This window comes from Sebastes umbrosus, chromosome 2, assembly GCF_015220745.1.
Source record: "Sebastes umbrosus isolate fSebUmb1 chromosome 2, fSebUmb1.pri, whole genome shotgun sequence".
NCBI lineage: Eukaryota > Metazoa > Chordata > Actinopteri > Perciformes > Sebastidae > Sebastes > Sebastes umbrosus.
In genome coordinates, this window is record NC_051270.1 from 8,421,238 (window position 1) to 8,448,485 (window position 27,248).

Here is a 27,248-nt window from a genome sequence, read left to right on the forward strand (position 1 = left end):
TTTAAGGTGAGCACAAAGAAACTTCCCCCCCGTCAGCAGATGCATGTCAAAACAGCCTTCTTGTGTCAAACTCTGCACAAACAGGATGTCATTCTGCACAGTGAAGCTCAAACATCCAAATGAAGTTCCCCTTTTCCAAAATTAAACCGGCTAGACAACTGTAGTCCAATCCACCTTCCTGACAGTAAAAAACCCAAGACAACATGGACATGAGATGATTGTGCAAGGCCGACACAGAAAAAACCCTTAAACCACCCACCTACTGCATGCATTGAAGCCACAATATTAGCCACTAAGCCAATGTGTCCCATGACATTGTGATATTAGGGGTGTAACTTTTCACAAAATGTATTGTAATGCATGTAATGCAGCACAATGTGTCACAGTTTAACAAAATTACAATACGGAAAAACAAGGAATGCTGGAGAATGTGCTCTAATGTATTTATTTTTTCATAACTTTCAGCTTCATCATAGTGCAATATAACTTCTAAATAAACCAATGGAGTCTTGCCTGGTCCAGTTAGTCTGGTTTATCAGTAGCAGCCTATTATAACTCACATAATGAATTCAACAACCTTTTATAGAACAATGTGATGCCATATAGTTTACTGTTACACCCCTGTATTATACATATTCCCTAATTCATTGTGTACTCTCTGTGAGGCCATCATCATATCCGTTAGTATTCGGAGAGCACACTTTGCTCTTTGTTTTGCTGTGTGCATTTTGCTGTCTGGATGTTGCTACCTGTGTGTCTGGACTGATCTGTCTCCTCCATCTCTCTCTGTGTGCACCGGAGGCTCTGAGCCTGGCAGCGCTGCCAACGGGCTGGAGGAAACATCAGCCCGGAGACACAGAAACACGCGGCGAGAGGGACTGGGGTTATTAATGATGACCGCTGGAGCTCGGTAGAATGACAAAACAGGGAAACAAATAGCGTGTGAAATGCACACCTGTCTGCCGAGTCTCGGAGGAGGAGTGAGGGAGAAGGTGAATTCTATGAAGATGGACGAGGAGGTGCGGGGCACTGTAGAGAAGGAGGACATGGTGGTGGTGGTGGTGGTGGTGGTGGTGGTGGTGCAGGGGATGGAGGAGAGTGTTGTAGAGGCCAAAAGAGGAGGAGGTGAACACTGTAGAAACAAAACAGCTGAAGAGCTGGAGGGAGGAAGTGCAAGTCTCTGTAGAGGAGGAAGGGGTGTAGAACACTACAGAGAAAGAGGGACGTACAGAATACAGAAGAAAGAGGAGGCGTATAATGCTGTTGCAGAGAAGGAGTAGGTGGAGGAAGAGAAACCTGCAGCGGAGGCTCTGTTCGGCTGTTTTTGAGTCTGGAATAGAGTCACGTCTGCTGGGTCTGACAGAAAAAATAGGGAGAGGGAGAGACGGAGAGAAAGGAAAGAGAGAGAGTGAGATGTTAACCCATATTTCTATTACTATGTGGTGTCAGTGGTCAGTGTGTGAGGCTTCCTGTTGCTTAGTTACTGTATTGCAACAGCAGCGTCAGTGTCTGTGTTTGTATGTGTCATCCTCGCAGTGGTGGGTGTCTGCACGACTCTCCCACTGCTGCCGCCATGTCTGCTGCCTTGAAACTACAGTATACTGACAAGACTCGCTCTTCTGACAGAGAACTCTCACCCCCCTGGGCCGTTCCTATAGGCGGCTCGACCGCCAAGCTGCATCTCGAGCTCCAGCCTGTCGGTGTACTGTAGAGGGAATAGCAGTGCCCAGCTGGTGTTGGGGAGCCAACATGCTCCCAGGATGAGCTGTGTGCATTGGCCCAGGTGCCCTGTCGTAACCCCGCCCATCAATCACCGTTGTCTGACAGCCCCCAGCAATGGCTGCCGCCCTGAGGAAACGTGAATCTCCCTTTTTGCCCCCCTTCAGGATGATGGATGAGGATGGAGCGCTGGGCCCTAAGGGCTGGGGCTCTATGGAGTGTGAAGCTGCATGGAGGCAGAGAGGGAGGGCAGAGAAGAAGAAGCAACCCAGGGAGAAGTTACTAAAGAATGAGTCGAATCTTATTGTAAGTCTTGAAAATCATATTTTTGTGTGAGTCTTGGAGTGTGATGATTCCACTTCCCTCCAGAGTCGGGCTGTTCTTGTAGCTGTACCTACGAAAAGTTAATGCCCTGTAATTTGTGTAATATCCACAAAATAAATTTGTATTTAATCCACGTAATGTGAACCAGGAAGTATAAAGAGCGACAAAGGCCTCGTAGGGAGGAGGTCGGGGTGGATGGGGGGGTCAAAAACACTGGACTTAAGCCCAGGAGGCCAGTGTTCGTGCACCGTATTAAACCAGAAATTAACATTGATTTATTTGTCATGTAACTTCCGTACTTATGTTGCGCCACTTCTGGTGTTATTTTAACCCAAACCACAATCTTTTCCTCAACCTAACTAAGTAGTTTTGTTGCCTAAACCTAACGAGCTTGTCTATTGACCCCAACTTTCTTGATAATAGTAACCGAGCTACAGAAAGAAGAACAATCATCACACCTCATGTCAGGGTCGGGTTATTTCACTTGTTTGAGTGAAAGTCAAACGAGAGGAAACAATATGAGATGAAATGACTTTTTTCAGTTGGACAGTTTTTGCATCATGAAGCTCTGTAAGCGAGGATGAATGTGATGAAACGTGTCTCTGACAATGTGTCTGCTGTTTGGTCTCCAACAAGGTGGTGATAACAGTACAGCTGTATCCAGTGTGGTCCAGCATCATGTACTGCTTCCTGTATTCTAAATGTCAGCCAAATTGTTAATTTAATTTTTCATTTATTTATGTGACTCAGAACCATGATCTCATGGTATGGAGCACCAACAGAACACTCAATAACACAGTGTAGCTAAAGTACAACAGATGTTATTTAAACAAAGGAATGGCATTCTTCAAAAAGGCACCTCGTTTACAAATAACTTTTGGCTTATCTGATTGTAATAACACAATTTAATTATAGATGGAGGGTTTAAATAATATTTTGGTAAATACCTTTCTCTCTAGTTCATTATTCGTACATTCTTCCATTCAAACTACATATGAAACTCGTCTCCCAAATCATTACAAAGGTTGTAAATCCTCTGGTTTCTTTTCAACCCTTTGTACCCTCCAGTGACCTTCCAATGAAATCTGGTGTTGTTCACTCTAACGTTACAAATAGCCTGCCTGTTTTTGTGACACGACACTCTTTTAATGTGACACGTTACCGGGCCATTCCTTGTTTGACTTCCAATAACAGAAACAGAAAAAAACAACTTGTATGACAGAATTTTCTTGAAAGAACTTTCAAGAAATCTGTTAAATTGACTGAAGTGATGTTGTGAAAGCCACAAATGTGAGAGGAAGGATAAAAACATTAGATGGTTCAATACTAAAAAAGCCTTGCAAGGTTAAACCTCTGGTGCTCTGTGTCCATGTGAGCCCTGCTTTAGCTTATTTGATATAGCCTTGATTAAAACCAGTAGTAGGAGGCAGTAATGCAACTTAAACTGAAGAGGAAGATGTCACATGGGCAACACTGGTCAGGTGATCTGTTTCCTCCAGTATCACAGGTGTAAGGGTGTGTGGCCTGGAGAACAAGGAAGAGAATTGTTTGGGGTGGTGAGAAAGGAAATGTTTGTGGAGGTACATGGAGCAGTAATGTAGGAGCTGTGCAGCCTTCAGTGGAGAGGGGGAAAAGCTCCTTTGTATAGTTGTACTTCGTCCATCTGAAGTGAACAAGGAAATCAGTGTGATTGGAAGACCAGAAATCAAGCCAAGGCCGGATTACCATCTCCCTACTACTATGTCTGGTGAGTTTAATTGTGTTTGGGTCTTTCTTAGAAATGCATTGCTTCAACTGATTTGTATTTTTGCATTTTGAAGGGAGATTCCAGTTTTGTTTTTTGGACATTTTGGTTGGATTATGTGGCCTTGTTGTTTTTTTTTTTGTTGGACAAATCTTTTGGACATTCAAGTGGACATTGCAGTTATTTCTTTGTGGACTTATTTGGGGAGGTTGTTGTTTTAAAAAATTGTGTGGAAGCAGTTGAAGTTTCCTTATATTCCTTTGTTGTTGTCGGCTTTAAAGTTACCCACATTCTTTGAATTTTGTCTTTTAACCAGGTCTTAGTATCACCGTAGCCAGGGTTGGAAATTAACTTTCACTGGCAGGTGGATTCATAAATCTACCAGCCACTCATCAAACAGACAACTATTGTTTTTTTTTGGCTGGTGAGTGAAGCAAATCTAGCAGCCTCTAGCACATTTTACCAGCATTTGGCTGGTGGCTGGTACTAATTTCCAACCCTGACAGTAGCTCCCAAATTACACTTGTAATAGGCTTAAAACTTAAGCTGATTGTTATAATGATGTCTCTGCTTGAGGCTAGCCACTAGCATTGCACACCTGAATCTCCGACCCAACTGTTGGCGGTCGAGTTGCATCGTGGGTAATGTAGGCGCCAAGTTTTGACAAGGAAGAAGAATGTGTGGAATAACAAAAACGTCTCTGGTTCTGCTGCATCGATTGTGATCCGTTGTTAAGTCTGTCTGTCGTGAGTCTGACAGTTTTATTGGAGTGCAATGCTAAATCAGTGGAGTATCCATATTGGCTCCAACAGCCAGAATTTCCGTCCCAATGGGACTCTCGTGTTGCTCCGTGTCTGCTGGATATGCAAGTAAGCAGTTGTTTGTTTCTGTGTTAGCAGTGAGCCTGATGGTACACAGCAGCTGTATCTCAGGACTGTGGCCATCGTGTTTTGTTGTGAACATATTACCTGCCTTTTCATTAACTTTACATTTCCAAATATACATGTATGACACGAAGGGACAAATATATACATAGTAAAAAACAATTTTGAGGTACTTTTGAGTAATTCCATCTTATGCTGCTTTATAGTACTCCACTATATTTATCTGACAGCTTTAGTTACTTTCAAATCATTACCTTAAAATACAATAAATTGTGATGTAATGTTATAGGTTAAGCTATCCAGCTGTATATAAAGTAGTTACAGTTAGCCCCACCTTTACCAGCTGCAACATTAAAGGGGACATATCATGAAAAACTCACTTTTTCAGTGCTTGTGCACATACATTTGGGTATCAAGAGTGCCAACCAACCCACAAACTGTGAAATAAGACAACCCTGTCAGTTTTTTTTGGGCTGAATCAGAAAACATGATTCAACAAGCCATTCAGATGTGGCTCCCCTTCCTATGTCACATGCAGGCTCATTAGAATATATCGCCCCCCATCTGAGGCTTTTTCTGGAGGGGATCTTAAAGAGACAGGCGCTAAAACAGAGCGTGTCAGACAGAGGGTGAACACAGGTATACTCAGATGATCATTCAGAACCTGAAAATGAGCATGATATGTCCCCTTTAAAGTATGCTCACACATAAATTAATCCATAGTTATAATCCAGTAAAATGTATCCAGTTCTGTGTAATGATTCCTTTTACTTTAGGTACTTTAAGTATATTTTGCTAAAACTAATGCTAATACTTTGAATGCATAACTTTTGCTTGTAACTGAATATTTCTACACTGTGGTATCACTACTTTTACTTAACCAATCACTGACTGTAGAGAGAGCTTTTTTACGTTACCTGAAGGCCACCATAGTTATCTGACACGCTTGTGAAACTGCGGTAACGTGAACTGCCGCCATCTGACTTCCGTTGCTCCTAAAGTAGTGTTATTATGGTAAGGATTACCAGGTGGTTGCAATCTGCAACCACAGCACTAGATGCCCCCAAATCCTACACACTTTACCTTTAAGTCAAAGATCAAGTATTTCTCCCGCCTCTGACAGATAAACAGCACGTCTCTGCCGGATCATTGCTGTTTTCAATGAACCTATACTGACAAATGTAGTCCTGTTGTCACCAAGATCTTTCACTTTTTAGCCCCTGTACACCTTGCATCGATACGCGTCTCATATCTGGAAGATGTTGTTTTATGTTTTTATGACGTTAGGACCCCACTGTGAAAACTCAAGCACTCCTGAGGGCCTTGTCTCACCTTATCTTAAAGGTTGCCTCCACAGCATGTCTTTGGTTTTTTCATGGCCTCTGGTTTTTAACACACTCATAAAACAACATATGATATCTCTCCCAGAAGACACGCTCTCTAAATGAACAGTGGCAGCTGAGAGACTCAGTGGATGCAGTCATGCTAATAAATGTAAAAGGGATGAATAGTTGATTTTCGCTGCTCCTCTTTCAGCAGGGAAATGATAAGAGTGAAATTAGGTCCGTATGAGTTGATGTTGTTGCGGGCCAGCTGCAGCACTGCTCAGATTATGCAAATGTGTTTAATGCCTTATCCTCCAAATAAATAGTTGCCGCCAATATTTTTCCCCAACTTGTGTTGAGATGTGCTCAGAGCCGCGGCTCCACTTTATTCCGCAGACTCCAGCTAACTGCAGTGAAGAGGATTTTCCCTGTAGCGTGTTGAAAAATGAGAACATTGTCTTGAATAGCATAATGGCCATAAACACAGGCCTACTGGAGTTCTGCTCAACACATTAACTGCTTCATAAATGGGCTGACTTTATTTGGACCCTATTAGACGCGTCAGCCGCATGATTTAGATGGAGCGAAACTCTTAGTAGCGTAATGAGATCCTCATACAATGGCCTGCTTTGCATCTCTCCCGTTCCAGACAATGTAAAATATGGAGCTAATTGCTGTAGAGTCATATGTAATATTTTACGCTTTTACGGAGGACATTTTCAGGCTCAGTATTGTTTTGTGTAAAAGGGTAAAAATGTCAAATAGAGAGGGTTTTAGAGAGTTTAAACATGCAATTAATTGGGAACAAAATGTCCGTAACACTGTTGGGCAGCATGAAACTGGAACATTATTGTGCGTTTTACAGTGGACGGCATGTAAAACGAACTGTTGCACAAATGTTAAAGTGTAGCCTTATAATGCTCACAAAACAAACATTCATCATAGATAAAATATGATAATACATAATTGTTAACATCTGTGTATGTTTCCTTCCAAGGTGGCAGTGATGTTAATAGTTCTCTATGCATCGATTTTTGAAAGAAAGCATTTTCAATGGATAAGATAAGAGTATCAGTCTAATAAACAGTATTATTATAGTATAGTATTATTATAATTTTGCCAACCAAAGACTTAAGTAACAACAGAAAATCAGTTTATTGTTTTATTTTCCATGTAATTAATTTTGAAATAAACCCTTGAACAATTTCCCAGGCCTGAACTCTCTACCTCCTGACTCTGATGCTTGGTGCTAGCAGATAAGACCCCTTTATTTATATTCAGATAGAGAAACGTGCTCTCTTGCACACGCCGCTGCTCGCCACAGAGAAAGGAATAAGGAAAAATTGGAACTGACAACGACCTCCTAGACAGAGAGCATGTTGGATAGGATTTTATAGTGCGTTGCCTCCGTGTGCCAGCTCCACGGATTCTCGGGTGAACAGCATCGGTGAGACATGTAGAGAGGATTCATTGTTTTGATTTTAAGCATGGCCGTGTTAATTATAAATCAACTTCAATTATTCAGGCTTTAAAGGGGACGACTCACAACGTCTTGCAACGGTGCTCTTTTTAGACTTGTTATTTGTACTACTGAGCGGCATGACTATTGAACACACATTTAAAGCAGGGGAATAGTCTGCCATGTTGAAGGAAAGGAAGTAAATCAGCGAGAGCAGGATAGCTGCTCTTCTTCTCCCACATAACTAATGACCTTCCTCAGCTGCAGGAGGATCGGGTCCAGAATGCATGTTACGAATAAAGAATTTAATTGAAAGATATCTTTAGAGGATGAGGCATTGGCCATAGGGATGTTTAGATGGACTGCAACATTTGCTGCACTAGCTGCATTTCAAAGGTGGAAGAACAAGGTCAGGGCTGCGGTCGAAAGGTCTTTTTTGCTTAGGAAGGTTCCTAATGGAGCTTCAATGCTTCCTTTATTATCTCCTTTAGCATAGGATACACTGGACCATCCTTTACCAAAGGAAAGGAGATAGTTCCTTGCGGGAGCAGCATTTAAAGCGACGCACCATTCGGCCGTTCATGATAACAAACAATATGCTTATCTTGCATATTTCTTTCCATACAGTCATATACTAATTGAGATTCATGTTTAATATGAGTGGACAGTGACAACCATTTCATTTCACTTTATCTTTAGTTATTTATTTATTTCGAACATGTAACAAATACCTAAGTAAAAAAAACAAAAACAAGAATAACAAATAAAATGTGAACATATAGCAAACTGTCAATAAACAAATAATCAACATAAATAAATATTACACGTCTGAAAAGGAGTAACTCGAACAATTAACTCAATATTTATCAGAGATTCCTTTTCTTATTTCAATTCCAACCTTCGTAATTAAGTTGTATTTTTCACGGGTTGTCCACGTTAGGTCAGATAATCCTTTATATTATGTTGATGTAAAGTGTTACAGCAGCATAAGGACCTGTGGTATCTCTCTTTCTCTTTCACCACGGCACCACGGCAGACCTGCGTCACCAACATCCGCCGCTGTCGCATCATAATTACGGAGCCTAATGAAAGTTGGATTCTCTTAACACCGCGGTTGTCTTTTCCTAAATCCTTATGAATTCTCCTTCACCTTCACAATTTTTTGACTTTTCGACCGCAGCCCAGGTCGCATCAAGAGGCACAGGAAAGTTCATCTGCCTGTCCTCATGAAATAGGTGCTAAAAGCTTGGTGACTTCTAACTACTCACAGGAGTAGCTGTTGAACTGCTGTAGCTGCCGAGGTACCGACTAACATGTTATCTAGTTAATAACATGTAAGCACTAGTCAGTCACAGCCATGGATACACAATCTAAAGCCCTAACCCTGAGCCTGAGCCAGCTAGCTTGTGAGCTTGGTCACTAACGGGACTATAAAAGTTCTCTGGCTGAAAAGGGTTAGGCCTAAATAAAAGTTAATGTTGCAAAACTCCTAAAAAGCTATGATAGTTCTTCTTTTTTCCAGATTCTTTGGCCCTCTGTTAACTCGAACAGCATGTCAATGGTTTTCTATTCGTCAGCACTGCAAATTTGTGTGTCAGAGTCCACCAAAGTTGAATTTGACACAGAAGATAAATGTGGATATTACTTCACCCTCACCAGCAAATCCCCTGATTGCAGAGACTTCATATGAACTTATTATACTGCAAAATGTTGCCAGTTAAATGCTGGTGTGACTGAGCCATAATGGTGAGAACAGATCCCATTTCTTAAAGTGAAATTTACTCGAGTTGTGGCAAAAAGTAGATGGGAGAGGAAATAATGTGGGCAGGGTCAAGTATTGTTGGCTGCACATAGCGTGCTAACAAAAGCATTCCGCAAACTGTAAATCATACAGTCTCTTAAAGACAGGTCAAAGTGAATTAAATGCAGACTTTTGCACATTGAATATTTTCTTACTTAATTGTCTCATCACTTGGCAATTCTTTGAGATGAGAAATTACAATGACAGTGATGCCAATGTTTGGTAATAGAAAGATGTCTCCCTTTAATCAAAGTTTTACCTCTTCTAATTTGAACCGGAGAATTGTCACCTACAGCCAATTAGCCAACCAAGGTCTGGTTGAGGTTTTTAAAGCGGCTGTCAGGATGAAGTTGAACAAAAGTTAAAAGCACTGTATGGTCTAGAGAAAAAGAAATCTAAACTACTTTTATGAACTACTTGTTCATATGCAGACAGACTAAACTTAAACCATTGTCGTATTATCTTATATTTCTAGAAAATGTTCATTATTGACCCTTACCGAGATAATATTCCCTAAGAAATTGTATGTATTCCCCACCTTGTTTTGGGCCTATTTGAAGAAAAATTACTTTTCTACCTCTGTTCCTCCCTTTTATAAATCTACTATCAAACTATATTGATATCCTGCATGTAGTAACACTATTTTCTGCACATATTTAAAGCTTTATTCATGACCGTGTGCTCTACAACTCATCCATCCTACATCTGATTGCTCTCTCTGTGGATGCACGGAAATCTTTACATTGGTTTAATAGCTCATCCATCTTCAGCATCTGTCTGTTATAATTTAGGCATGATACAGTGCTCCTTTTCAGAGAAATGGACAGTGAATGAAGAGGAAGAGGATCTGTTTGTAGCTCAGGGTTACACTGACAGAAGTGATTGATTGATGGATTGATTTTATTTGACGAAAAAAAAATAAAAGAATACAGGATATGGGCACCACGTACAATTTTTCAGAAATGGCCAAGGATAGCACAATTAAGAAAGTATGTTTATTTCCATAGTGGTCCTTGATGGAATGGGGTACAGGGATACTCGTCAGCAAATGACAAACTTGGCAGCTCATACATTCAAAAACATTAAAAACGATATACTGAGCAGGCTGTTCTCATACACTGTTCGTAGCTATACCTACGAAAAGTAATGCACTGTAATTTGTATATATTCCATTAAATCAAATCGTATCACGTAATCGTGTACCTGTAAGGATAAAGAGCAACAAACGCTGTGTAGCGAGGAGGTCAGGTCGGATGGGTGCGACAAAAAACACCACTTTCACCCAGGAGACCAGTTTTTGTGTCCCGTATGAAACCAGACGTCAATGTTGATATGTTTTTCACGTAGCCAAACCAGGTTCTTTTCCTAAACATAACTGAGTAGTTTTGTTGCCTAAAGCTAAACAAGTTGTTTCCTGTGTTTATTTTAAAAAGCATGTAACGAGCGGAAATTGAAACGTGTTGCTGGACATTCGTCATGTGTTTCTGGTAGGGCTGTCGATCGATGAAAATATTTAATTGCATGATTGTCCATAGTTAATCTTGATTAATCTTGATTAATCACACATTTTTTTTATCTGTTCAAAATGTACCTTAAAGGGAGATTTGTCGAGTATACTCTTATCACATGGGAGTGGGCAAATATGCTTGCTTTATGCAAATGTATGAATATATTTATTATTGGAAATCAATTAACATCACAAAACAATGACAAATATTGTCCAGAAACCCTCACAGATACTGCATTTAGCATAAAATATATGCTCAAATCATAACATGGCAAACGGCAGCCCAACAGGCAACAACAGCTGTCAGTGTGTCAGTGTGCTGACTTGACTATGACTTGCCCAAACCTGCATGTGATTATCATAAAGTGGGCATGTCTGTAAAGGGGAGACTCGTGGGTACCCATAGAACCCATTTTCATTAACATATCTTGAGGTCAGAGGTCAAGGGACCCCTTTGAAAATGGCCATGCCAGTTTTTCCTCGCCAAAGTTTAGCGCAAGTTTGGAGCGTTATTTAGCATCCTTCGCAAAAAGCTATGTATGACATGGTTAGTACCAATGGATTCCTTAGTTTTTATAGTTTCATATGTTGCCAGTATCTTCAGTCTTCACTCTCTTTAAAATTGAGTTTTAAAATTACATTAGGCAGTAAATTCTCAAAATGGGTGAATCCTGCCACAACATCTATAGATAGTATATGAGATAATAATTTAATGTAAGCTGTCCTTACTTTTTTACAGCAGTTTTGAACCCCCCCACTCCAATTTCCTTAATGACTTTGGGTAGCCTATTCCATAGAACAGCAGCTGAGTATAAAAAGGTTGTTTTGCCAGCAAGTGTTTTGAATCTGTAGGGTAACAAGTCAGTCGAGCTCCTCCTAATGGCATAACTACTGTGTGATGTTACAATTCTAATGTTTTTATCCAGTTGGTCATCCTGTTGCCCAATATGAAGAGATCTGTACTCCGCACTGACAGAGCTGATTTGTTCTAGCTGGCGCAGCAACGCATTTTGGAACGTCCACCTAACACAGACGACTCAATCGCAGAGTGCCGGCTATGCTTCATTGCCTCATCTCATATCTCATCCCAACCAGCCCCTCCATTGCTCTTTTTTTCCCCCTCTGCTAGTTTTCTCATTACATTCCTGGCACTCCTAAGGAAATAATACAGAGCTTTTCTATTGGTCTCTGTGGAAAAATGCATTTCCTTTCATCTAGCCCTATGTGTGCGTGCAGAATCCACATACGGTACCTGTCCTATCAAAATGTGTATGCAGCCCCCTCTCCCACTCTTCAGGCTCCTTAAATAGGCTATTTTCTCCTCTAATGTTGTTTCCCCTCTTCCCTTCTCCTGTATTGATTGGACAAGCTTGCTGGATCAATAGATTGCTGTAGATCAGAGCGATTGCTGCTCGGGCGGGCTACCGCATCTCCCAGCATTCAACACGGCCGCCCTATAAACCACTCAGAGGGGCTCTCATTTCTGCGCCAAGGTTATGAAATAAAGGGCTGATAAAAGTTGACGGTGAGGCTTGTTTGTTTTGACCGATGAACAGGTTAACTGCTCTGGCATTGTAGCAAGCTTTCCGCGAGCGCTCTGGGTCTCACCTCATTGTGGAGCAAATTACCTTGAATCTATGGTCTCTTTATTGCACTCACAAATCCTGAAAGTTGTTAGTGCCACAGGGCTGAAGAACAGAAGGGAAGATTGTATACTAATGGCCCCATGATGCCTGTGTTTTTTTGATTCAGTTGAGATATCAAACCATCAATCATTGTGCTGTACTATTAAAGCAGAAGTTCTTCCTTACTATCGTTTTACTTGCTCTTCTTTTCACGTTTTTTGACATTTGGCTGACACTGCATTTCTAGTCGGTTCAAACCCAGTAACTCCACTTTAATTCCCCCTGCATTTGTCCTGTATAAATCAGCAGACTTTTCCTTTGCGTATCGCTCACAGAGAGCATCCTTCAAATCTTCATTATTTCCACTGGAATTTATCCCCACCAAATTTCGAGAACAGACCATACAGTTGCCCTACTTATTAAAAATCACAAAAGGCTCCCTCACGACTGCCAATGTCCTATACGTTTAGCCATACTAGTGGCATTGCACCAGGGATGGCAATGCCATTCTTGGTTGGTTCAGACTGTAAGAAGAGCTATTAGATGGATTACTATGACATTTTGTACGTTGTCCTCAGACAACCCGATCTCATGGAGGGCGGATAAATAGCACATTTTAAAACAGCAGCAGGCAGAATGTTTTTTGCATCACTGGCATCATTCCACAATAACCTTTCAGCATATTGTAGTTCAAGTGCTCTGAGAGATAACTAGACTTCCGCACCTCCTCTTGGCTTTGTTTCAGGCTTTAAAAAAATCTAGCCTTTGACGGGAGACTTTGTGACCAATCACAGGTCATTTCAGAGAGAGAGCGTTCCGATTGGCTGTTCATTCAACGGAGGCAGCTGTCAATCACTCGCGATCTCTGATCAAACGGTCAAACTAGGCAGCGCTGATCAAATATGAATCAATATTCTGTTACTCTAATACCTATTTGCTCGTTTTTTTGCTGTAAAATGCGAAAGTTTGCTCCGGCTGGTGGGCCGTGCTTGGTATTTCCTCAACTGATCTCAACATGGCTGACGGTTCACAAACGTCTCATTTTACAGCTAAACAGTACACTACAAGATGTGTCTGAAAACATTTTACGCGAGAGGGTGGATGGGTCCAACAAACACAGGGCTCGTTCGTGTCCCCTGTTCACAACGTTCAGTTTCATTTTCACTGTACAAACATACTAGTTTTAAGCCCAACCATGTAGTTCTTTCCTAAACCTAACTTAAGTGGTTTTATTGCAGAAAATAAAGTGACGCCAAGGGGCGTGGCAAAACGGCAGTATGAGACGAGTTGGGATGAGAGCGTGTTGGACATTCATGGTGCCCGGAGGATGGATCCTAATAACTTTGGTTAACCCCTGACTTTAACTCTAGCGCCACCAGCAGGTAAAAGTTTTCTCTAATGTAGTGAAACATCTCAACATCTACTAGATGGTCAGATATTTATGGTTCCCAGACGATGTATCCCAATGACTTTGGTTATTCCTCTTGAGCCACCATGAGGTTCACAGTTGTGGTTTCGAGTGAAATGTCTCATAGTGCCATCATCAGTTCAAAGTTTCAATTTGTCCGAACAAAACTAATGATGATAACGTTTAGCTCAAAGCAACATTATGCCTAAGGGGAGCCTCACAGAGAATGGCTGTAGACTCTTCGTCTTCTTCATCCTGTCAAACTTGCAAAGGTTATATTTCCTTGAAATTGAAGGCTGTATCGTGACTCAATTTTTTAAATCAAAGGTTAGGAGATGGCAGTATTTCCAGTTATTCACCATAGCTGTTCTAGCTCCTCCTATCTATCTTTAGCATCTTATAATAGTTCCCTGAGAAGTATTTATTGGCCCCATTTCTGTATAACATGCTTCCTCCTCTCATGCTTTGCAGTGGACGTGTAGCAAGTACCTTTAAACTTGCAGCGCAACAAGCCATGTTTGTTTGCTCTCTCGTGGACACTTTTAGTAAAACCCTATGCTAAGCTGGTTGATAAAAACACATCCAACCAACGGCTGTTTCAAGTAAATAGGGCTGTTCGGGCTTGTTTTTTGCAGCTGAAAAGCATTGATAAAAGAATGCCCTTTTTATCTTTTGCAGACCTTGAGACTGCAATCCCATCTTTTATCCCATCTTGTTTATACCACTGCAACAAACTGCACTCTGGGTTGAATCAAAGGTTGCTTTCCGTGTCCAAAATGTAGGCAAGATGCAAGGCTTTTAACAAGCTTTAAAGAGATTGCGAGCATATTCCTGTTTTAGACTTTCTCCAGCAGCTGACAGCTTCAGAGCTGAATTTTTTTTTTTTTTACTGAAAAAAACTTTTACCTTCAGAAACAAGTTAATACAAAATGTTCTGTTTTTATTCTCTTTGTCCTTGGTATTATTTTAGAAAGTATTTATTCGGTCTGTATACTAAAAGGCTCCTCTTATTGTTTAGATTTTTCAGTAGGAGTATTAATTTAATGTTATTACTGAGTGCTCTTTTATGATTAATTAAATTGCGGCAGGTTAGGGTTAGGGTTAGGGTTAGGGTAATATGTACTCACAGCAGTTTGTGTGTACATATGCACGAATTTGTGACGTCCGCATGATTTTCAACGACTTTCAACAACGTATTTTTCGTGCTTTTTCCTATGATGTCCAGCAACACGTGATGCACGTGTCTTTTTCCACTCCAGTCTTTTCAAAATTAAACTATTTACTTGGTTAGGTTTAGGGAAAGATTTCGGTTTGGGTTTAAATAACACCGGAAGTGCCGTAACTTAAGTACGGAAGTTACGTGACAAAAATGACAAAGATAGCTTTAGGAAAAGATCGTGGTTTTGGTTCAAATAACTCCAAAAGTGCTGCAGTTACGTGACAAATAAATCTACTTTGACTTCTGGTTTCACACAGGACAGGAACACCGGTCTCCTGGGGGAAAGTCCTATGTTCTTGAACCCAACCACCCATCACAACTTTTCCCTTGGCTGCATTCGCCACTCTTTATACTTTCCCAGTTCACAATTACGTGGATTACATATGAATTGATTTTGGGCTGACCGTCACAAGAAAAAAGGTGAAATTTGTGTATATGTACATGAATTTTACCTTCATGTACATAGGTGGAAATTAGGAAATGACTATAGTCACGAAATAGTAATTTTGTGACTATTTCACGAGCAACTGAGTTGCATGAACATACAATGTGTCCTAGTAGAAAACTTAGCCCTCTCCCTCTGCCATTGCACCTGGCATTGTGGCTGATCATAACACAAAGATGGTCCTCCACACACTCATCATCAAACATGTTTTCTGTTTTCTGTTTTGCTGTTGGCGTATAATGATGTATTCAAATCTTATTCCATAGTGGATGTATTTTACCACTTCCAGCTGGAACTTTCTTTTCTAGAGGGGATACTCCAAAAGCCAACTCTGAAACAAGGGGGAGGATTTAAAGGGGGAGAATAGGGACAAAGCATTATTATTTGTATTATGACAGAAAATGGTTCATTTATTGTGGTAGCCAGCGTATAACAGGCGAGGTCTTAATGAAGCCTCATCCATCTTTCTTGCTACGTACGCAGCCTGCAGTCGCAGTATCCAGCAGCACTCCAAAGGCATGAACTGCAGCTCTGTCCATTTTAAATGACTGGCTTCTTCACCTGTGCTACATGCTCTGGGACATTATGCAAATGTCCCATTCCCTCGCTTGCAGCCCCGACTGCTCCCTGCCTGTAATCAGACGTGATTATGCACTGCTGGCCGCAAACGCTTCTTCAGCAAATAAATTCACAATGACCATTATCATATTCAGACCTGGTGGGACGAGGTGAGGGCGGGGGGGTGGACAGGTGTAGTGTATCCAGAGATGCAGAACATCCCATTACAATAGATGTGTGTTTGGCGGTGTTTTGGTCGTGGCAGGGAAATGTCAAGTGAGGGAATTAAGCTATAGTGAGTGGGTTTGATCATAATCATGAATAAATTATGATAAAAAATGTTTTCCATTTTTGGAAAGAAACTTGCGTCTACAAAGTTGGCACAAGACCTTGGAGTGAACACACCTGCAAAGAGCTACAGCAGACTACCTCACAGTACTCCAAACCAGCATGCTTGGTGTAGTTCTATCCTCCTTGTGTTCCTGTCTTCATGGCACCACAGAGGACTAACTCTGGCCTCATTACAGGGAACAGATTCTGCACTGCTGAAAGCCTGTTGGCCATGCAAAATATCTGGTTCAATATTTCATCATGCCCTTACGGCAGAGAGAGTAAACAGCGCTCTGCAATTCCCCTGAACTTCCATCTCTTCTTTTTCTGTGCTAACATTTCTGTATTTTGTCTCATTTGGTCCATTCTAATCGTTCCATTGTCCTTTTTGTTTCTTTTCCTCCCTTCATTTATTTCCCTCTCTTCCGTATGCTGTGCTCTTTCTTCCTTTCTGTCTGGATCAAATAATGTGTGCACTACAGAGTGCAAAGTGGGTAGTTCGGAGGTCCTCAGAGAGCGGAGCTTTTCCAGAAAATACACACAGCTGTGCCTTTCAGAAAGTTTGAAATCTGAGACATTATGTTTATTTTGAAACATCAATGACTGCAGCTTGAAGGTCCTCGACATGTGTTTGTTCATGAGCTGTTTTCTTCAGCTAAATCCTCTCACTCACTAAAGACGTGGTTCCCTATGCTTTCAAAGACAGATTTATCATGAAACTGGGGGAGTTACATTATCTAACAGTATTCACAGTGTACAAAGTATTCATTGGTGGCTTGTGCTTGCTTGCTAACTGGTTATGATAGCTAATGCTGACTCTTGACCGGTGTTTTGTTTTGTAAGTTAGTGATGTCTGTCAAGTTTTTTAGTGACGTTTGTGACGTGTTTTCCGGACTGATGTTACGTTGTTTACGTATGTATTTTAAGCCCAACAATGAAGTTTTTCCTAAACCTAACTAAGTGGTTTTGTTGCCTCATCCTAATCAACTGCGGACGTTATCGTAGTTTTGTTGCGTACAAATGACACACGGAAAGCGGTATAAGAATGACACGTGAAAAGCCTAAAATGCATCCTCATGACACAAAGAATGTCCTTGTAATGTCGTGCTATTTATACGCCTTCCCGTGAGACCAAAACAATGACGGTGCTAAACAAAACATCTGCAAATATATCTCTGTTCCAATCATGATCAGTAAATCCAGATAAAGTTCAAATTTGATTCATTTATAATTCTGTATACTGAACAGTTTTGGCCCCAAATATCCCAAATATTTTGGGATGAATGAATTTGTATAATTTTGTAGCTGTAGTGTGCACTGGGCAACTGTGTCATTTATGTAATTATTAAGTATTGGACAAGGTATCGGCAGATATTCGATGTTAAAGGACTCGTATTGGGGTCAAAAGAACTTGAGTGAGACATCTCTATAGCAACATATTGTCCGGTTAGAGGCTGAGCTCGCCCTGCAAGGTGTCACTGTGTTAGAAAAATCCAAGCACAGCCTATTTAATGAGGACATGTGAACGAATCTCACAGTGCCAGTCTCCAGTCTGACCAGGGCTTCATACTCACCATCATGTAGCCTTTAAAGTGGCAGCTGTGGACTGGAGGGAGGGAGTGGCTAACCGGTGTGTGCAACTGTAAGTAGTTGAGTTGATGACCAGTAGAGCCAAACACCATCAGCAACATTCAGCTCTTATGCTGTGTTGCTACCGCAGCACACAGCGTGACTTTTAAAAATAATTCTTCTTGGACTGGCAACACTGAAACTGACTGGAAACTGGACTTTTAAGCACACAACTCTCGTGTGTGTGTGTGAGTGTGTGCCAACAGCTAGCCTTGCTCCATCCATCATAACCCAGAGACAGAGAACATTATTACACTCACAGCCCTGTCAGCCAAACTCTACAGTATGACCAGTTTGGAGCTGGTCATATTGTTGGTTGTCAGGGTGAATTGTTGAAACACATGCTGAAGTTCTTCTAAACTGGGTCAGCGAACCAGTGAATCACCGCGCTGCATCTCAAACCCCCACCCACATCTTCCTGCTTGTTCTAACTCACTGAAGAAATAGCCTAACTACCTTTCTCATTTGCTCTGTTTCTTTATGTATTCATAGAACATCTGTCCCGGGAATATTGTCAGGCTGCTTAATGTTTCTTACTACTTGCAATATTGGTGATCTTAAATTTGAAGCTTATCCTCTTTTTGCACTCCCTGTAATGCAATCTGGGTAACAGCTAAATGCGTAAACTCTAAATACCAACTCATGCCTCTAATAGTAAGACTTTAAATCAGGATAAGTAAGCATCGACTGATCCCTCCTCTGAAGGTTTTCTTATTTCAAACACCCCACAGGCTCAGAACGCCGATCCCTGAGTGTGGTACAAAGAAAGCTTAACTAAACCTGAATCAAAGTCAATCATTTCCGACTCTCAGTCAAATACGAGTTGCCTGTGGGGGGCCTCCCAAAAACAGGTGTGTAATCTACATAACCCAATCACCACATAATCACAGCAATTACATGCACACTAAATTGTGGCTTGCATTAAAATCCACTGAGCAGGATGTCGCTTGTTTTGGTACCAGGCCCCTCCGTGCCAAGACTGAACTCCCATGTTTTTACATTCACATTTCATTTAGCTGAATCCCTTATCTAGAGCAGCATCCCTTAAGTAGAATAAACTTGTGGATCCTCAACAATACAAGTAAGATGGTCAGGGCTCCTGGTCCCTGAGCGCTGTGACAGTGATTTAGCATTCATGGGTATCAAAAGTGACAAACGTGAGTGTTAGATCAAAGTAATTGATTATGTGAATTAGCAGGGGCCACATGATGACACTGTGCAGCCCAGAGGACAGGGATGAGGTTTTAATTAATTTGCTTGATAGTTTTGATGCCAAGTTTCTCCTAGATGGCTTATTTTAATCTTCGTTGTTTACTTTTCTTTCTTAAGCCTGAGTAATTTTTACTAACTTAAAATTATTTTTGTCTCTGTGACTGTTTTACTGTGATGTATTTACCTTCAGATTTCTGTTTTGATATGTTTCTTACAATTATCTAATCAATTATTTTACCATGAGTTGAAAATAGACGTGCATTACAGTAACGATTGCTTTGTGTTTTTATCTTTTGTGCAAATGAAAAATATCTCCTCTTACAGAATATGTCTAGTTATATTCTTTCAAAAACTATTAAAGAACAGATCAATGAGCCGCACCGCTGCACTGGATGACACATTTCTCCATTACTGTGAACGTGGGCACTGTAGTTTATCTCGAGTCAAATCCACATATACCATCCTGGTGTCATAAATACTCAGAGGACACCAAATGTATATTAATCCGCAGCTGAAATCAGTGGGCAACCTCCGGGTCTGAAAAGTGAGGCCAGTGCAGAAGTGCCTTAAACTTGCATTCTTTCTAATAACCAGCAGGGAGCGACTCCTCTGGTCGCAAAAAGAAGTCTGATTATATAGAAGTCTATGAGAAAATGATCCTACTTCTCACTTGATTTATTACCTCAGTAAACATTGTAAACATGAGTTTATGGTCTCAATCGCTAGTTTGAGGTGTTCTTAAATACAGCATGATGTTCATTTAGTAAATTATGGTCCCATTTAGAGTCAAATAGACCATAAAGCAGGGTATGATTTAGGGCGTGGCAACCTTGCGATTGACGGGTCGCTACCACGGCGTTGTCCGGTCTGGGAGTGGTCTTTGTTTTCATCTTAGAACTTTAATCCTATCACAGCGTGTTTTCACTTTGTGAAAGTTAGTTATAAGCTTTTTTGGTGGCCTGTAAATGTTTTATTCAGCGTTCGGTTCTACTTAGCTTCACCCTCTCGTGTCACTAGATAGGGCGTGGCGACAGGCAAATACCAAGATGGCGATAGCCAAAATGCTGAACTCGAGGCTTCAAAACGGCAGTCCACAAATCAATGGCTGACGTCACGGTGACTACGTCCACTTCTGATATATAGTCTATGCTGAAAATAGACCCCAACAAATTCACATTTATTCCTGTCTGAGTAACGTTTGCTAAAAACTACAGTGCCCAGCAATTCTGGGAAATCATTTACTGTCTGGCATTTAGTTTGAGTTTCTTGATTTGTGTGAAATGTAAGCATTACAAAGTTCCCTTAAAAATCCCCACAATGGCATTGACACTACTTTTTATTAACAAACCCACAGTGCAATGCGTCTCATTTTTTGGATGCAAAAATTAGCAGTTGTGGGACTCTACATCTGTTGGTGATGTCACAAAATGATAATGATTCGTAAGTGTCCAAAATCCCAAAATGTCTATTATACATGAGATAGAAGAGTAGACGAGGGAGGGATTTCGGAAACAGCCCTTTTCTATTCATGAGGTTTGTCAATGTATCCTCGTACAACGGTTCATATGATTACGAAAAGTTACAAATTTTTCATGCGTTTTCCTACGAATGTCCAGTAAGATGTGTCAATTTCCACTTGTTGCATGCATACAGTTTTCTTTCAAAATAAACTTCCGTCTTCACAGGAAACAACTTGGTTAGGTTTAGGCAACAAAACTACTTGGTCAGGTTTTAGGAAAAGATCGTGGTTTGGGTTCACCAGAAGTGGTGTAACTTAAGTATGAAAGTTATGTGACAAATGAGTCAACATTTCGGTTTGAATAACACCGGAAGGGGCATTACTTAAGTACAGAAGATACGTAACAAATAAGTCAATGTTTAGTTTAAAATAACTACAGAAGTGGCGTAACTTCTCCTAGGCAAAAAGTCTGTTGTTTTTTGACCCACTCATCCACCCAGACCTCCTCCCTATACAACTTTTAGTCGCTCTTTGCACTTCCTGGTACACAATTACGTGGATTACATATGAATTGATTTTATGGGGTATATAAGAATAACAGTGCATTACTTTTTATAGGTATAGCTACGACCGATGTATGAGAACAGCCTGGGTTTGTTGACAATAACAAAACTATAGAATACTGCCAGCTTTATCCTTTAATAGAGGTTTGAGGAAGCGAAAGTTTGGTCGGTGAAACAGGAGGAAGACGGGTGAAGTAGTAGATGAAGAAGAAGAAGAAGAAGAAGTGGCAGTCAGGGCTGCTAATTACGTCCGCTCGAGGTTTTTAACAGCAGGTCTGCAGGTTAAACGGCAGCTTCACTCTGGTGGCTGTCAGGAGAGTCAGGTAGGGTTGCAGATGATAGATGAACCAGCATATGGCTGTTGGTGGACCATTAAAGGAAGCTCATCAGCAGCACATACATTGCCAGCCCATACCCATCCCTTTGCTTGCACAGAGGACTTAGCTTTAGGGGACGGTCAGTGGCCTCAAACATTTGTCGCCATTAGCGCGGCTAAAATGTCGACAAACTGCTGCCGGATGATTTTCTTTTTGGCTATGATCACGCCAATTTAAAAGCTGTTCTCATTTCAATTTTCATTGACGAGCACAATATCAGACAATCCATCAGTGAACACTGATGGGTGATTGGTTATCATAATTTATTGCTCAGTCATCATCAGCAGACTCCAATCAGCCAGATGGTTCTTGAAGCAGCATCCTCTTTTATTCAGTGTGAAAGGAAGAGACTGTGTCCCTTTTTGTTTACAGCTTTAAGCCATCTGTGTTAATCTGTCAGTATGAGCAGAGTTCCACATGGATATTGCACTGTCACTGTAAAGGGCACAGGCTTATTATATAGAATAAATTGCGGGGAGGTTAAGAAGAAACTAAACAGATGGCTACTGCAGAGCCCGCTGGCCCAGAGCAGCACCTGTAGCTGCGTACAGCACAGGTATGATTGATCTAGAAAGGGGGTTAAGAAACGTGTGTTAGGAGACAGGACACTTCTATAAAGCATTACTAAATAATGGCAGAAAATCTCCCCATATGGGCTAAATCTGTTGGTGTCTCCACACTAATGTGTGCACTTGGAGGTCTTTGACATGACAATGTGTAGGTCGTAATGTGGTATCACAGCAGCATGCTTTGTTGTGCGGATGGGAGTCTTTTATCATGTTAATGCTCTTCGTATTGCTGATAGGGGAGGCAAGGTACTCAAGTACTGGGAGCGACAGACATCCGTCACTGCAGCCTGTTCTTTATCAGACTTTGTGGGCTGAATTCAATTTTGGAACATTAAACTCAAATATCTCAGACTGCTTCTTGTAAGACCCGACTGTAAGCAACTTTCCATGGCTAAAAAATGAAACGTATTTAATACTTCGGGACAGTTTTTCTCAGAGGCAGTGCAAGAAGCTTGCCATGAAATGCAGGACTCCTTCCTGTAATTACCTAACATGTCATGTGAGTGTAAATAGGCTAGTCATATCACACTCATGTACTTGATAGCATATGGAAGTCGTAAAAAAAGGGCTCTGGTGAAAGGCATGATAAAGCTCTTAATTTGAACCTGGACGGAAAACGAAGTTAAAGGGGACATATCATGCTCATTTTTAGGTTCATACTTGTATTTTGAGTGTCTACTAGGACATTTTTACATGCTTTAATGTTCAAAAACACATGATTTTTCTCATACGGTCTGTCTGAATATATCTGTATTCACCCTCTGTCTGAAACGCTCCGTTTAGCGCCTGTCTCTTTAAGCCTCCCTCCAGAAAAAGCCCGTCTGCTCTGATTGGCTTTGCGAGATATATATGGTGCACCTTTGCGAAAGTAGTTCTCAAGCTGTGTGCGGAATATTCTAATGAGCCTGCATGTGACCGGTCGATTAGACTGTTGTCAGGCTATCAAATAGGCATTATCAATCGCTAGCCCCTTAGATGTGGGTAAATAGGGGCCTACTACGCCCACTAGTAGGTTTTATCTAAGTGTTTTTTTTTTGCCTAAACCTAAAGAAGTCTTTTTTTTTTGTGTTCAGAACATGACGTTTCAGTCAGTTGTTGTAAACGTGTTGCTTTTTAAGTTTCACTTTCACTTTTACAGCATATGACGTCCCTAATGACCCACATCCATGGTGCTTATAGCGACTGATAACGCCTATTTAACAGTCAAATTGGGTGCAGCGACATAGGAAGGGGAGCCAAATCTGAATGTCTTGTTGAATCACATGTTTTCTGATCTAGGCAGCCCACCAAAAAACTGACTGGGTTGTCTTGTTTCACAGTTTGTGGGTTGATAGGCACTCCAGATACCCAAATGTACGAGCACAAGCACTGAAAAACGTGAATTTTTCATGACATGTCCCCTTTAAAGTCACAGCGAGTGAATGTGACATCTAATCCCTCATTTTAATCCCAGCCTGAAGAGAGCATCAGAATGCTGACAAACTAATGATGTGGTGAGAGAATTGCTTGGAATAAATATGCAGTATTGACAGTGACAGTGATGTGAGGTGGCTGTTAGCAGAGATAATCCAACAGGCACCATGCACGAGGATGGAGAGTACAGGGATTGTGTTTTCTCACGTGATATCACACCCCTCACCTCTACTGACGGGCCAGATAAACCAACCGCTGCCTGCTCTGAGAGGAAAATCAACAAACGATTGTGATAATGTGGCCAGAAATTGAGTTCCCTGACAGAGAGAAGTTAGATTAGTCAACAATGTTTTTTTTTTTTAACCATGGCTGCAGTCTTTGCCTAACCATGACCAAGTAATTCTTCTTTTATCCATGACAGGTATTGTTTCCTAACCTTAACAATGTTGGTTTTGTGCCTGAATACATAATAAATAATTAGTTACTGCCCTACTGAACGACACATAAGCATTTTCCTAAACAGACCCTTCTATCAGCAGAACGATATCATCTGATAAGAATGCCTTCCAACACTGTCACAAATTACTGTTGCAAAAATAAAAATGACGCCCATGTCTAATGCATTATACACATACTTATAATGTGTTATAATCTGCCTATAGCACTGCATAATTATAGTTATAAGCACTTAAAAATATTAATAAGGCTTCATAACAATAATCACAACACATTATAAAGCATTATATAATGACCTATAAAGTCAAATATCATAATACGTCATAATTGCTGGTCACTCACTGACATTTTTTTTTGCAAGGATCATAGTGTATTATAATTCCCATAGTTGTAATACATTATAATATTTTTATAATGCATTATAATCACTGTTATTATGCATTATAATGTGATTATATATGACTCTAAGTGGCCATTGTTTGCTTTAATTAATGTGAAAAAGTATTATTAAATCTATGCAAGAACAACACAGAAATCGTAAAGCAACTGTAATATTATTTGTTACTTTATTTAAAGTAGGCAGCGCGGAAGCGTAGCGCCCACTCTCTGGTTCCGGTGGAGGCAATATATGCTCTGAATTTCGTATTGAGCACCTTTAACATATCCTTTTATCTTATTGGCCATTTGGAGAAACAGGTGATGCTGTTGTTTTTCTTTAGAGGATAGTCCAATGTTGCTTAAATCTAACCAAACCTTAACGCAAAATTAGTTTTGACAAATAAAGATGCATTTCATCCTTTAGTTTTGAGGACCTCTAAGTGTTTGTCACCCGGGTTAGGTAACCATGGCTACTTTGCACTTGCTCCAATAATACAAAATTCCTGCATTGACAGCATACTGATGCAGTATCTTAATGTATAATATTAGAACATTAGTATAAACCATAAGAGGCCTTTTTAAAGACATGCATAATGATTTTATTTAAATGAAGCTAAATGCAGGTTAAAATAAAAGGTTAAATAAGAGGTGATGTAGCATTTAGTGAGTAGTAAACAAGTCATTAATCATTCCACCTCCTCACAGGATCCTCATATACACTGTACTGTAAGAAATGAGGCAGTTTCTTTATTTTCCAGTTGTGAGAATATCAACACACATTACACCACATAAGATTTTAGAGGTTCTAGTATTGGGTCTAATTAGACCAATCATCCTTCATCTGAGTTTTCCATTTGATAGGTTTAATGGCAAACCTGTTTCCACTGTTTCTCAACAGACATTCACTCTAGTTTTGAAGTAAAAGTACATCGGTCCTTGTAGATTAGTAAATTGACTGTTTTTCACAGAAACTGTCTCGAATGTGAGCAGTCAGAAAAAAAATTATAAATCAAAAACCAAGAACCTGTCTGTTCCTCCGAGAGGCCCCGTAGAGACTTGATGCAAATTGAGAACAGGTTGCCAATTATTGTGGAATATGAAGAGAATATATTTCTAAGAAATCCGGTAAATGACGATTTTTAAAATAAAATGATAGATAAACAGGCTGTGTGCTGTTTTCTCAGGGTCATCTACGGGAAGAACGATGGCCTGTGCAGGCCGTTCTCCATTCAAAGCGGCTGATCTTCATTTCTCAGCCAAACTAATAGCACAGGCGAGTGTTGGAGGGAAAACAGGAATGTCATTAACATATGAATGTGCCATGTTTACTGTCAGGAATAATTAACGGTGGCCACATCTAAAACGTAAAATGTTCCTGAAACATGCTGGGAGTCTTTGATGCATCAACATGAAGACAGAGCCACGCTGACAGAGAGGACCGATAATTCACTATTCACAGGCAGCTGCTCAACTCCATCAAACAAGGTGGAAAATAAACACTTTATTTTGACATTCAAAAAAGCAGTTTCTTTACTAATAGTCACTAACTACTGCTTACTTCTTCTCACTTTTACATTCATGATTTAATTTCAAGGCGATTTAATGAAAACACACTAAAACAAACATGTAACTTCCAAACAACTTCCCAAAGTGGTCAAACTTCCCTTTATAGGATGCAGTTGATATAGTTTAGTTTATATTGGCTATGATGCCGTTGCCTTGAAGGGATAGTTCGGGTGTTTTGAAGTGGGGTTGTATGAGGTACTTATCCATAGTAGGTGTATTACTTACAGTAGATGACGGTCCAGTTTGTAGAAACAGACAAGAGTACCGACACTGGAGCAAAGCAATACAGTGCCATGGACGGAGACGGCAGTAAAACCTATTCTAAAACTGTACTTAAATAGAGTGCTTGAGTAAATGTACTTTGTTACTTTCCACCGCTGCCCAGTGATCACAGACTGAAGCTCAGTTTAAATGCCTCCTGTGTTCATCATCAAATAGACAGCCTGTACTGTGATCTTTTTAGGTATCAAAGCAATGTTTTCTGCTGTCATGTTGATGCCTCTCTATCAGCAACGGGCAACTTTCTCATTCTTCCCATTTTTTTCTCTTTTTTTTCTATGAAACAAGATTGATCTTGTCATTTGTTTGATTTATTTTGCCTTTGTGACGAAAAACGACACCATTCACTGTTTACATGAACCTAAGTAACCTGCCTATTATTGGCTTTCTGCAGTAATCTGATGTAAATGAGAAACTTGGTTTTCTTAAATGCCCTCCACACCTACGGTCCACCCACACAGCTAATGTTAATTATCATGCCTGATTAGACATCGAAGGACTGTGTAGGTGTGTGCAGACAGGAAACTGTCTGACCAACCTATTAGCTTTGTGGCACTTTGATCATCTTATGCAGTTTGGTGACCTCAGATAATCCCAAAATAGCTCCACATAACTTCAACCTGAGCCAGAAGTCTAATCAGCTGAAAACACCTGAGAAACCCAGTTAACACAAATACTTTTCTGCTGGAGAAACCTGATTTCTTGACCATGTGTACACTTCGCTGGGGTTCTAACTGGGTTTTAGGACAAAAACTTAAGATAGGGAAAGTAAAGCGGGGGACAAAAGTATGATGGGATACTTATTTGTAGCAATGTGTTCTTATATCTTAAATAATGAAATCATAAGTCTGATAAAACTGAAATAAATCATTCAAAGTGAGCCAGTTTCTACGGCTGAACAGTGAAGCATTTGTAAAATCCAGACATGTGAACACTGTAAGGAAAAACTGTGCTGTCACACTACATAGCCTGTCCTCTCACTGCAGCGTCAGTCCAACT

The 27,248-nt window shown here is 40.5% G+C and overlaps 1 protein-coding gene across 7 annotated transcripts in view; it reads left to right on the forward strand.

Annotated features, from left to right (window-relative positions):
* Positions 1-3,537: 3,537 nt before the first annotated feature.
* ntrk3b (neurotrophic tyrosine kinase, receptor, type 3b) overlaps positions 3,538-27,248 on the forward strand; it is a 291,028-nt gene continuing 267,317 nt past the window's right edge. For 4 of the 7 annotated variants that reach the window (XM_037795110.1, XM_037795152.1, XM_037795142.1 and 1 more), the window contains exon 1: positions 3,539-3,790. The gene's annotated coding sequence lies outside the window, so the exon portion shown is untranslated. Of the gene's footprint in view, positions 3,791-27,248 lie in introns of all 7 variants that reach the window. The other 3 variants (XM_037795125.1, XM_037795134.1, XM_037795161.1) reach the window with 2 other exon arrangements.